Source organism: Tamandua tetradactyla, chromosome 2 (genome assembly GCF_023851605.1).
Source record: "Tamandua tetradactyla isolate mTamTet1 chromosome 2, mTamTet1.pri, whole genome shotgun sequence".
NCBI lineage: Eukaryota > Metazoa > Chordata > Mammalia > Pilosa > Myrmecophagidae > Tamandua > Tamandua tetradactyla.
Genome location: NC_135328.1, coordinates 121771344 through 121784942, shown reverse-complemented (window position 1 = coordinate 121784942; position 13599 = coordinate 121771344). Strand labels below are relative to the sequence as shown.

Below are 13599 nucleotides of genomic sequence, written 5' to 3'. Positions count from 1 at the left end.
AAAAGAAACAGAAACTATAGGTAAAAGAATGGAAAAACTTGAGCAGGGAATCAGGGAACTGAATGACAATATGAAGCGCACAAATATATGTGTTGTGGGTGTCCCAGAAGGAGAAGAGAAGGGAAAAGGAGGAGAAAAATTAATGGAAGAAATTATCACTGAAAATTTCCCAACTCTTATGAAAGACCTAAATTTGCAGATCCAAGAAGTGCAGCGCACCCCAAAAAGAATAGACCCAAATAGGCGTTCTCCAAGACACTTACTAGTTAGAATGTCAGAGGTCAAAGAGAAAGAGAGGATCTTGAAAGCAGCAAGAGAAAAACAATCTGTCACATACAAGGGAAACCCAATAAGACTATGTGTAGATTTCTCAGCAGAAACCATGGAAACTAGAAGACAGTGGGATGATATATTTAAATTACTAAGAGAAAAACTGCCAACCAAGACTTCTATATCCAGCAAAATTGTCCTTCAAAAATGAAGGAGAAATTAAAACATTTATAGACAAAAAGTCACTGAGAGAATTTGTGACCAAGAGACCAGCTCTGCAAGAAATACTAAAGGGAGCACTAGAGTCAGATACGAAAAGACAGAAGAGAGAGGTATGGAGTAAAGTGTAGAAAGAAGGAAAATCAGATATGATATATATAATACAAAAGCCAAAATGGTAGAGGAAAATATTATCCAAACAGTAATAACACTAAAAGTTAATGGACTGAATTTCCCAATCAAAAGACATAGAATGGCAGAATGGATTACGACCCAGCAATACCACTGCTAGGTATCTACTCAAAGGACTTAAGGGCAAAGACACAGATGGACATTTGCACACCAGTGTTTATAGCAGCATTATTTACAATTGCAAAGAGATGGAAACAGCCAAAATGTCCATCAACAGAAGAATGGCTAAACAAACTGTGGCGTATACCTATGATGGAATATTATGCAGCTTTAAGACAGACTAAACTTATGAAGCATGTAGTAACATGGATGGACCTAGAGAACATTATGCTGAGTGAGTCTAGCCCAAAACTAAAGGACAAATACTGTATGGTCCCACTGATGTGAACGGACATTCGAGAATCAGCTTGGAATATATCATTGGTAACAGAGACCAGCAGGAGTTAGAAACAGGGTAAGATAATGGGTAATTGGAGCTGAAGGGATACAGACTGTGCAACAGGACTAGATACAAAAACTCAAAAATGGACAGCACAATAATACCTAAGTGTAATGTAACTATGTTGGAACACTGAATGAAGCTGCACCTGAAATATAGTTTTTTGTTTGTTAAAAAAAAAAAAAAATGAGGGAGAGTTTAAAATATTTTCAGGGAATTAAACACTGAAAGAGTTGTGAACAAAAGACCTGCTCTACAAGAAATACTACAGGCAGATAGAAAAAGACAGGAGAGAGATGTTTGGGGAAGAGTGTAGAAATGAAGACTATCAATAAATGTTAAAGAAGAGAAAATATAAGACGTGTTACATAAAATCAAAAAAAATCAAAAGGGCAGAAGTACTGCCTTTATAGTAATAACATTAAATGTTAATGGATTAATCCCCCAAACAAAAGTACAGACTGGATGAATGGATTGAAAAGAGGATTCACCTATATGTTGTCCATAAGAGACTCACTTTGGACCCAAAAACAAAAATGAATTGAATGTTAGATGGAAATAATCTAAAACAGTGGAGTGGTAATCCATAACAAATTCTGAAATCTGTTCTGTAACTACCTGTTGAAGTGTACTTTGAAAATCATTACTTTTTCTTCCTTTTCTTAGTATATATGCTATATTTAAGAACAAAAAATGTTTAAAATAGGTTGAATGTTAAAGGTTGGAAAAAGATATTTCACACAAACACAACCAGAAAAGAGTGGGGGTAGTTATATTAATATATATTAATATCAGACAAATTAGACTTCAAATGTAATACAATTAAAAAAGACAAAGGACACTATGTATTTAAAAAGGGACAATTCATCAAGAAGACATAACAATCATAAATATTCACATGCCTAGGCAGAATGCCACAAAATACATAAGGTACACACTGACAACACTGAAGAGAGAAGTAAACACTTCTACAATAATAGTTGGAGATTTCAATACACTCCTGTCATCAATAGATAGAACATCTACATAGAAGATCAATAAGGAAATAGAGATTTTGGGTAGTATGATAAACGAACCAGACTTAACAGCATTTACAGAACACTGGACCCCCAAACAACAGGATACACATTTTTTGCCACTGTTCATGGATCATTCTCCAGGACAGACCACATGCTGGGTCAAAAAGCAAGTCCCAATAAATTTAAAAAGATTGAAATTAATTGAAACACTTTCTCAGATCATAATGGAATGAAGTTGGAAATCAGTAAGAGATGGAAGGTGGAAAAATTCACAAATACTATTATATAGAGGTTAAACACACTCTTAAACAACCAATGGGTCAATGAAGAAATTACAACAGAAATCAAGTAAATATCTCAAGGCAAATAAAAATGAGAGCACAACATATCAAAACTTATGGGATAAAGCAGAGGAGATGTTAAGAGGCAAAGTTATTGCCCTAAATACCTACAGTAAAAAAGAAAAAAGAGTAAAAATTGAAGAATTAACTGTTCACCTAGAGGAGCTAGAGAAGTACAGCAAACTAACCCCAAAGCAAACAAAAAGAAAGAAATAACAAAGATTAGAGTAGAAATAAATGAAATCAGTGACATGAAAACAATAGAGTGAATCAACAAAACCAGCAGCTGGTCCTTTGAGAAAATCAATAAAACTGATGGGGGTGGGCCATGGTGGCTCAGTGGCAGAGTTCTCACCTGTCATACTGGAGACCTGAGTTCAATTCTTGGTGCCTGCCAATGCAAAAAACAAAACAAAACAAAAAGTAATTCCCTGTGGTGCAATGGTGGCTTAGTGGCAGAATTCTCACCTGCCATGCCAGAGACCTGGGTTCAATTCCCAGTGCCTGCCCATGTAAAAAAAAATTATAATAATAATATGGGCAGGCAATGGTGGCTCAGTGGCAGAGTTCTCACCTGCCATCATGCTGGAGACTTGGGTTTGGTTCCCAGTGCCTGCCCATGTAAATAAATAAATAAATAAATAAATAAATAAAACTGATGTACCCTTAGCTAAGCTGATGAGAGAGGGGAGGGAGGGAAGGGATGCAAATAAAATCAGAAATGGAAGAGGGACATAACTACTGATCCCACAGGGGGGAAAAAATGATAATAGAGGATACTATCAGCAGCTATGTGCTTAGAAACTAGACAAAATGGACAACTTCCAGAAAAGCATGACCAACCAGCATTGATATAAGAAGTAATAGATGACTTAAAAAAACTTGTGATCTCACAAGTAATGAGATCAAATCAGTCATCAAAAACTCCTCCTGCCCCACCTCAAGTAAAGTCCAGGATCAGATGCTCTCACATGTGAATTCTACCAAGCATTCAAGAAAGAATTAGTACCAATCCTAATTAAACCCTTCAAAGAATTTGAAGAGGAGGAAAAACTACCTAACTCATTCTATGAGTCCAGCATCACCCTATACAAAGTCAGACAAAGATACTACAAGAAAAGTAAATTATAGACCAATCTCTTTAATGAATATAGTTGGAAAAGCCCTCAACAAAATACTTGCAAATTGAATCCAGAAGCATTTTAAAGAATTATACATCACGTCCCAGTGGGATTTATTCCAAGTATATAAGGGAGGTTCAACAAAAGAAAATCAGTTAGTGTAATACTCCGTGTTTTGGTTTGCAAGCTGCCAGAATGCAACACACCAGAGATGGATTGACTTTCAATAAGGGGATTTATTTAATTAAGAATTTATATTTCTTCAGGGGAAAGGCAGCTAGCTTTCATCTGAGGTTTTCTGCCACACAGGAAGGCACACAGTGACATCTGCTGGCCTTCTTTCCTGGCTTTTAGGTTCCAATGGCCTTCCTTGGGGAATTCCTTTCTGCATCTCCAAACATCTGGGCTGAGTTGTAAATGCTGAGATGAGGTACACTGAGCTCCTTGTGCTGTGCTGTATTGAGCTTCCTTCTGTCCTCTCTTTTAGGCCTCCAGATAATTAAATTAAGCCTCACTCATTGTGGAAGGTAACCCCCTCAGCCAACCACAAACGTAATCAGCCATAGATGAATTTCACATACTGATTATTTAAGTTCACAGAAACAGAGCAGTACATCATCACCTGGCCAAACTGACACTTGAACCTAATTACCACATGCCACATCAATAAATCAATGCAAACTAGAGCCCATAGTTAACAGTAACTTTGTAATATACTTCCATTTATTGTTACAAAAGCAATATACCAAAGCTAAGTGTTAAAAAGAGGATGATAAAAGGGAGGGGTATGGGATTCTTGGTGGTGGTGGTGGTGTTTCTCCTTTTTATTTAGTTTTGTTCATTTTTCTCTATTTTTTTTTGCAGAAGAAATGGAAATGTCCTCACATAGACTGTGTTGGTGAAAGCAAAATATATGTGATCATACCAGGAACCACTGATTGTTCACTTAGGGTGGACGGTATGGTGTGTGAATAAATCTGTTTAAAAAAAAAACAGAAAAATATAAGTGTTGGAGAAGATGTGGCTAGAGAGATATACCTGTTCACTGTTTCTTGGGGAGTAGAATTGTGCAGCTGCTCCAGAAAGTAGTGTGGTGATCCCCCAGCAGGTTATCATATGATCCTGCAACTGCACTGTTAGTTATATACTTGAAAGAATTGAAAGCAGGAACTGAAAATAAATTCACTACCCACACCCCTATGTAGGATATGACTCCCAGGAGTGTAAATCTCCCTGGAAACATGGGACATGACTCCAAGGGATGGGCCTGGCCCTGATATCATAGGATTGAAAACCATTCTTGACCAAAAAGGGGAAAGAAAAGAAATGAAATAAAATTTCAGTGGCTAAGAGATTTCAAATAAAGTTGAAAGCTCATTCTGGAGGTTATAGTTATGTATTATATAGATATTCATTTTTAGTTTCTAGTGTGCTAGAATAGCTATGAGGAAATACCTGAAACTGTTGAACTGTAATCTAGCAGACTTTATTCTTGAAGATGAATGTATAACTACATAGCCTTTATGGTAGGATGTTGTGATTGTGAAAACCTTGTGACTGACACTCTCTGTATCCAGTGTATGGCCAGATGAGTAAGAAAATAAAGACAAAAAATAAATAAATAGCAGGGGGGATAAGAGGTATGGGATGTTTTGGGTCATCCCTTTTTTATTTTTTGGATTCAAAATGTTCTAAAATGAATGTATTGGTGAATGTACAACCATATGATGATACTGTGAGACATGGATAGTATGTTTTGGATGAAATATACCACAAAGAAATAAAGATCCCTGCTAAAGGTAACACATGGGTAAATATATACATGCCAGTACTATTGTAACTTTGGTTCATAAATCCACTTTATACTTTCTACAGGGTCTAAGAGGTAAATGTATAAAATCTAATGATAAATCGATGGTTTGGGAGTTAAAATATATGAAGATGTTAATTTGTGATAAGAACTACATAGAGGTGGGAGGATGGAGAGATAAAGGAATATAGTTTGTGTATGCTATTGAAGTCAAGTTGTTATCAAACCAAACAAGATTGTTAATAGATTTAGGATGTTAAATTTAAGCAGCACAGTGACCACAAAGAAAATACCAGATAATTTGTAAGCTCATAGAGACAGAAACTAGGATAAAGGTTACGGGGATGAAAAGCAAGGGGAATGGAAGGTGCATAATGGGTACAGGGCTTCTGTTTGAGGTGATGGGAAAGTTCTAGTAGTAGCTGGTGGTGAGGGCAGCATAACCCTGTGAATGTATCAATCCCACTTAGATGATATCCTTGGGAGTGGCTGAGATGGGACAGTTTAAGCCAGATATAAGGTTTTACAACTGAAAAAAGCATCTAAAGAGACAATGGGAATAGCAGTGATCCTGGACAGGATTTCATAATGGAAGAGAAAATTTTCAAAATGACATTATTGGGACATATTTTAAAATTATAATATGAACTCCAAGTTTATAACACTGTGAAATTTCTTGACCTTACAAACTGCACTTAAAAGTGGATACATGGAAAACCAAATAAATAAATAAATAAAGTGGATACATGTGGGGCAGGGGGTGCAAGCGTAGTTCAGTGGTAGAATTTTTGCCTGCCATGTGAGAGAATTGGGTTCAATTATCAGTCAATCCATTTCCCAAAAAACAAACAAGCAAAACAAGCAAACAAAAATTCAACAAATAGTGCTGCAATAATGGGATAATGGGATACTCACATGGAAAAATAATGAAATGTGACCCCAGCATATAGTATACAAAAAAAAAAGTGGATATAGAGACTATGGACATAGAGTAAAAAAAAAAAATACATGGACAAAAATAAATAAATAATAGGGGCATAATGGGATAATAAATTTGGTAGATTGAAATACTGGAGGTCAATGAGAGGAAGGGGTAAGGGGTATGGGATATGTGAATATTTTCTTCTTATTTCTTTTTCTGGGATGATGCAAATGTTCTAAAAATGATCATGGTGATGAATACACAACTATGTGATTATATTGTGAGCCACTGATTGTACACCATGTATGGACTGTATATGTGTGAAAATTTGTCAATAAAAGTATTTTTTAAGTGGATACATAAGTAAATATCCCTGTTCTTAGGAAATGTACATGGAACTATTAAGCATTAAAGGAGCATGATGCATACAACTTACTCTCAAATGTTCAGAAAACAGTTAAATAGATGGATAGGTGGATGGATTGATAGATGGATAGGTAGAATGATATGACAAATGTGGCAAAGTGTTAAGATTGTGGATCTGGTGTCAGGGGTGGCACATGATGAAGTTCTCTGTATGGGGTTTGTGTTACTTTTGAAACTGTTCTGCAAGTTTGAAATTATTTAAAAATAAAAAGTTTTAGAAAAAATTATTTTCAGGATGGTATTACATTCTGTGATACTGTCCAGGGGACTTTTCTAACCCAGTTTGAGGGGCAGAATTAGGATTAATTATTATTTTGATTATCAAGCAACATAGCATGGTAGAGAATCAACTTTCCTGGTTAAAGAGACATATTTTTGACATTTCTTTTGTATTTTATGAAGAACTATGATTTTAGCATAAATAAATGCTTTAATAGTAAGCCAATCTATACCAAAATCTTAGGTAAGAGGAAGAAACTGACTTCCAGATTTAGCACATCAAAATAAACAAGTGCCCAGACTTTGACAAAAGCAAGAAAAACAAACAAACAAAAAAAAAACAGGAAGAGATAACCCACTCAAGAGAACAATGACAACAACAGAAAGAGGAAACACAGAGATTGGAGCAACTAATCAAAGACATTAAGTCAGCTCTCCTAAATAAATTAAAGGAACATAGATATAGAACTAAATAAAATTAAGAAGACAATGCCTCAGCAAAAGGAGAAATTAGAATTTTAAAAAAAGAAACACAAACAGAACAGGACCAGCAGACTTGGCTGGGATTACACCTCACCTCCATCCAGCTCAGCCAGCTGTCACATTCAGGGAGAGGTGGGTCTGAGGGGAAGAGGAGACCCAATGAAAAATACAACGTTGATTAAAAAATACACTAGAGGGCGGGCCACAGTGGCTCAGCAGGCAAGAATGCTTGCCTGCCATGCCAGAGGACCCGGGTTCGATTCCCATGCCCATGTAAAAAAAAAAAAAATACACTAGAGGTATTCAACTACACATTTGAAGAGGCAAAGAATCCATGAACTAGCTCACATTCTCCAACAAATAATAAAAAAGAATGAGAAAGAAAAAGAAAAATTAGTGAGCTGGAAGATATGACTATTGAAATCATTCAGTCTGAAGAGCTAATACAGAAAAGAATGAAAAATAACGTAAGCAGAGCCTATATGCCCTTTGAGACAACATGAAGTGTTACCAACACACACATTAAGGGAGTTCCAGAAGTAGAAGAGAAAGAGAAAAGGGGCAGAAAATATGTGAAGAAATAATGGCCAACATCATGTTGGAATTTCTGGCCAGAGCAATTAGACAAGAAAAAGAAATACAAGGCATCAAAATTGGAAAGGAAGAAGTAAAACTATCACTGTTTGCAGATGATATGATACTATACGTCAAAAACCCTGAAAAATCCACAACAAAACTACTAGAGCTAATAAATGAGTACAGCAAAGTAGCAGGTTACAAGATCAACATTCAAAAATCTGTAGTGTTTCTATACACTAGCAATGAACAAGCTGAGGGGAAAATCAAGAATCGAATTCCATTTACAATTGCAACTAAAAGAATAAAATACTTAGGAATAAATTTAACTAAAGAGACAAAAGACCTATATAAAGAAAACTACAAGAAACTGTTAAAAGAAATCACAGAAGACCTAAATAGATGGAAGGGCATACCATGTTCATGGATTAGAAGACTAAATATAGTTAAGATGTCAATTCTACCTAAATTGATTTACAGATTGAATGCAATACCAATCAAAATCACAACAACTTACTTTTCAGAAATAGAAAAACCAATAAGCAAATTTATCCAGAAGGGCAGGGAGCCCCGAATTGCTAAAAGTATCTTGAGGAAAAAAAACAAAGCTGGAGGTCTCACACTGCCTGACTTTAAGGCATATTATGAAGCCACAGTGGTCAAAACAGCAGGGTACTGGCAAAAAGATAGATATATTGACCAACAGAATCGAATAGAGTGTTCAGATATAGACCCTCTCATCTATGGACATTTGATCTTTGATAAGGCAGTCAAGCCAACTCATTTGGGACAGAACTATCTCTTCAATAAATGGTGCCTAGAGAAATGGATATCTAAATGCAAAGGAATGAAAAGGACCCGTATTTCACACCCTATACAAAAGTTAACTCAAAATGGATCAAAGATCTAAACATTAGGTCTAAGACCATAAAAGAGTTAGAGGAAAATGTAGGGAGATATCTTATGAATCTTATAATTGGAGACAGTTTTATGGACCTTACACCTAAAGCAAAAGCACTGAAGAAAGAAAGAAAGAAATGGGAGCTCCTCAAAATTAAACACTTTTGTGCATCAAAGAACTTCATCAAGAAAGTAAAAAGATAGCCTACACAATGGGAGACAATATTTGGAAATGACATATCAGATAAAGGTCTAGTATCCAGATTTTATAAAGAGATTGTTCAACTCAACAACAAAAAGACAGCCAATCAAATTACAAAATGGGAAAAAGACTTGAACAGACACTTCTCAGAAGAGGAAATACAAATGGCCAAAAGGCACATGAAGAGATGCTCAATGTCCCTGGTCATTAGAGAAATGCAAATCAAAACCACAATGAGATATCATCTCACACCCACCAGAATGGCCATTATCAACAAAACAGAAAATGACAAGTGCTGGAGAGGATGTGGAGAAAGAGGCACACTTATTCATTGTTGGTGGGAATGTCAAATGGTGCAACCACTGTGGAAGGCAGTTTGGCGGTTCCTCAAAAACCTGAATATAGAATTGCCATATGACCCAGCAATACCATTGCTAGGTATCTACTCAGAGGACTTAAGGGTAAAGACACAAATGGACATTTGCACACCAATGTTTATAGTAGCATTATTTATAATTGCAAGGAGATGGAAACAGCCAAAATGTCCATCAACAGACGAGTGGCTCAACAAACTGTGGTATATACATACAATGGAATATTATGCAGCTCTAAGACAGAATAAACTTATGAAGTATGTAACAACATGGATGGACCTAGAGAACATTGTGCTGAGTGAGACTAGCCAAAAACTAAAGGACAAATACTGTATGGTCTCACTGATATGAACTGACATTAGTGAATAAACTTGGAATATGTCGTTGGTAACAGAGACCATCAGGAGATAGAAATAGGGCAAGATAGTGGGTAATTGGAGCTGAAGGGATACAGACTGTGCAACAGGACTGGATACAAAAACTCAGAAATGGACAGCACAATGCTACCTAACTGTAATGTAATTATGTTAAAACACTGAATGAAGCTGCATGTGAGAATGGTAGAGGGAGGAGGGCTGGGGACATCAATGAAATCAGAAAGAAAGATAGATGTTAAAGATCGAGATGGTATAATCTAGGAATGCCTAGATTGTATAATAATAGTGAAATGTACAATGCACAAATTTTAAAAATGTTTTGGCATGAGGAAGAACAAAGGAATGTCGTTACTGCAGGGTGCTGAAAATAGATGATAATCAATACTTTAAAATGTCACCTTATGTGTGAGACTAAAGCAAAAAATGTTTATTTGTTAGAAAATTTAGATTTTGACTAGAGCATTTCCTAATATAACTCATGTAGATAGTTTGATTGAATGTCATAAATACTTGGAATCTCAGGTAGCACATGAGATTTTGTTGGTTTGTCCAGAGTGATCCCCCGATGAATCCCAGAATGATTTGATCAGTGACTGGAAAAGTATTTGCAAGCCCCCTTTGGGGAATGGTGAGAGTGGGGAGAAATTCAACTTCCCCAAGTTGAATTCTTGATATTCTCACAAGCAGTGTGGACAACCAAAGCTATAGGCTGAGCCCCCAGTCTTGGGGTTTGTTCACATGAAACTTAACCCCACAAAGGATAGGTCAAGTCTACTTAAAATTTAGGCCTAAGAGTCACCCCCAAGAGAGCCTCTTTTGTTGCTCAAATGTGGCCTCTCTCTCCAGCCAATATGATGAGCAGTCTCACCACCCTCCCCCTCTCTGCGTGGGACATGACTCCCAGGGGTGTGGACCTTCCTGGCAACGTGGGACAAAGATCCTGAAATGAGCTAAGACTCAGCATCAAAGGACTGAGAAAAACCCTAGAGTGAGCTGAGAATTGACATCAAGGGATTGAGAGAACCTTCTCGACCAAAAGGGGGAAGAGTAAAATGAGACAAAGTGTCAATGGCTGAGAGATTCCAAACAGAGTCGAGATGTTATCCTGGAGGTTATTCTTACACATTAAGTAGATATCACTTTGTTGTTCAAGATGTAGTGGAGAGGCTGGAGGGAATTGTCTGAAAATGTAGTGCTGTGTTCCAGTAACCATGTTTCTTGATGATGATTGAACAATGATATAGCTTTCACAATGAGACTCTGTGAATGTGAAAACCTTATGTCTGATGCTCCTTTTAGCTACTCTATCAACAGAAGAGTAGAACACACGGAATAAAAATAAATAATAGGGGGAACAAATGTTAAAATAAATTCAGTTTGAAATAGTGGTAAATGAAAGCGAGGGGTAAGGGGTATGGCACATATAGTTTTTTTTTCCCTATTATCATTTTATTTCTTTTTCTGTTCTCTTTTTATTTCTTTTTCTAAATTGATGCAAGTATACTAAGAAATGATGAATATGCAACTATGTGATGATATTAAGAATTACTGATTGTATATGTAGAATGGAATGATATCTAACTGTTTTGTTTGTTAATTTTTTTAATTAATAAAAAAAGTTAAAAAAAAAAAACAGAGGAAAATTTAGGGAGATATCTTATAAATCTTATAATTGGAGGCAGTTTTATGGCCCTTACACCTAAAGCAAGAGCACTGAAGAAAGAAAGAAAGAAATGGGAGCTCCTCAAAATTAAACACTTTAGTGCATCAAAGAACTTCATCAAGAAAGTAAAAAGACAGCCTACACAATGGGAGACAATATTTGGAAACGACATATCAGATAAAGGTCTAGTATCCAGATTTTATAAAGAGATTGTTCAACTCAACAACAAAAGGCAGCCAATCAAATTATAAAATGGGAAAAAGACTTCAACAGACACTTCTCAGAAGAGGAAGTACAATTGGCCAAATGGCACGTGAAGGGATGTCAATGTCCCTGGCTATTAGAGAAATGCAAATCAAAACCACAATGAGATATCATCTCACCCACCAGAATGGCCACTATCAACAAAACAAAAAATGACAAGTGCTGGAGAGGATGTGGAGAAAGATGGGCAAGCAGATAGTTTAGAGAGATGCATATATCTCGGTAGGTAGGTGACAGAGATAAGCAGATGATGGATGGTTGGATGGATAGAGAGAGAGACAGAAACAGACACATATGTGTACTTAAGGAGTGACCTCCTAAGGCGGTAGTGCTTTGAGAGTTTTACCAAGCCGTTCAAATAGAAGACGCCCATTTGAAAGGGAGTATAGAAGTACTTACTGAGCCCATCATGAAGTAAACACATGGAAACACATGCAGTCATCAGCCAGGGTCGATGCGCTAGCATCATGGATCGAATGGTGGCCCTTCAAAAGACGTGTCCACATGCCAATCCCTGGACCTGTAAATGTTACATATTTGGAAAAAGGGTCTTAGTAGATGGAATTAAGTTAAAAATCTTGTGATAATGAGCTCATGCTAGATGATTTAAATGGAACTTAAATCCTGTAACATGTCTCCTTTCAGCAGAGGGAGACTGGAGACAGAAAAGAGGACACAGACACAAAGACGAAAAGGTGACGTAAAGACCCAGGCAAATAATGAACTGATGTGGCCATAAGCCAAGGAAGCTGGTAATAATGTAAACATAGAGTAGGCCATGAGCATGTTCTGTCCTAGAACCTTCTGATCTCCACAAGTGAGGATCATAATGAAGCATAGATAGTGTCTTTCCATGATTTTACACCACTGGGTTCATGCTAATTTGTTACTGCAGCCCTAGAAAACTGATACATTCGATAAAAGACTTTTCTTTTTTTTTTTTTTATGACAAAAGTAACAATATTTTATTTTTAGGTTTATAATTTCCATGAGAATCAAATAAATGGCACCATGTCAGAAATAACAATGAGTAAATGGAGTTAGAACATTTTAAGGTTCTTACACTTTATGTGAAGCAGTACAATATTAATTTTAAGTACACTAATATAATTTAGTAACGTAAATCTTTTTTTTTTATATTTTATTTTATTTATTTTTCTTTTTTTTATTAATTAAAAAAAGAATTAACAAAACAATTAGAAATCATTCCAATCTACATGTACAATCAGTAATTCTTAATAACATCACATAGTTGCATATTCATCATTTCTTAGTACATTTGCATCGATTTAGAAAAAGAAATAAAAAGACAACAGAATAAGAATTAAAACAATAATAGAAAGAAAAAAAAAAAAAAAAACCTATACCTCACATGCAGCTTCATTCAGTGTTTTAACATAATTGCATTACAATTGGGTAGTATTGTGCTGTCCATTTCTGAGTTTTTATATCCAGTCCCATTGTACAGTCTGTATCCCTTCAGCTCCAATTATCCCTTCTCTCTTTTTTTTTTAATTAACGGAAAAAAAGAAATTAACCCAACATTTAGAGATCATACCATTCTACATATGCAATCATTAATTCTTAACATCATCACATAGATGCATGATCATCATTTCTTAGTACATATGCATTGGTTTAGAAGAACTAGCAACATAACCGAAAAAGATACAGAATGTTAATATAGAGAAAAAAATAAAAGTAATAATATTAAAATCAAAACAAAACAAAACAAAAACCTATAGCTCAGATGCAGCTTCATTCAGTGTTTTAACATGATTA

General features: G+C 35.8%; 1 protein-coding gene across 22 annotated transcripts in view; it reads right to left on the bottom strand.

Moving 5' to 3' along the window:
- AOPEP (aminopeptidase O (putative)) overlaps window positions 1-13599 on the bottom strand; it is a 489538-nt gene that overhangs the window by 16806 nt on the left and 459133 nt on the right. For 18 of the 22 annotated variants that reach the window (XR_013170616.1, XR_013170619.1, XR_013170600.1 and 15 more), the window contains one exon: window positions 12218-12337. The gene's annotated coding sequence lies outside the window, so the exon portion shown is untranslated. Of the gene's footprint in view, window positions 1-12216; window positions 12338-13599 lie in introns of those variants that run through there. The other 4 variants (XR_013170613.1, XR_013170612.1, XR_013170598.1 and 1 more) reach the window with 3 other exon arrangements.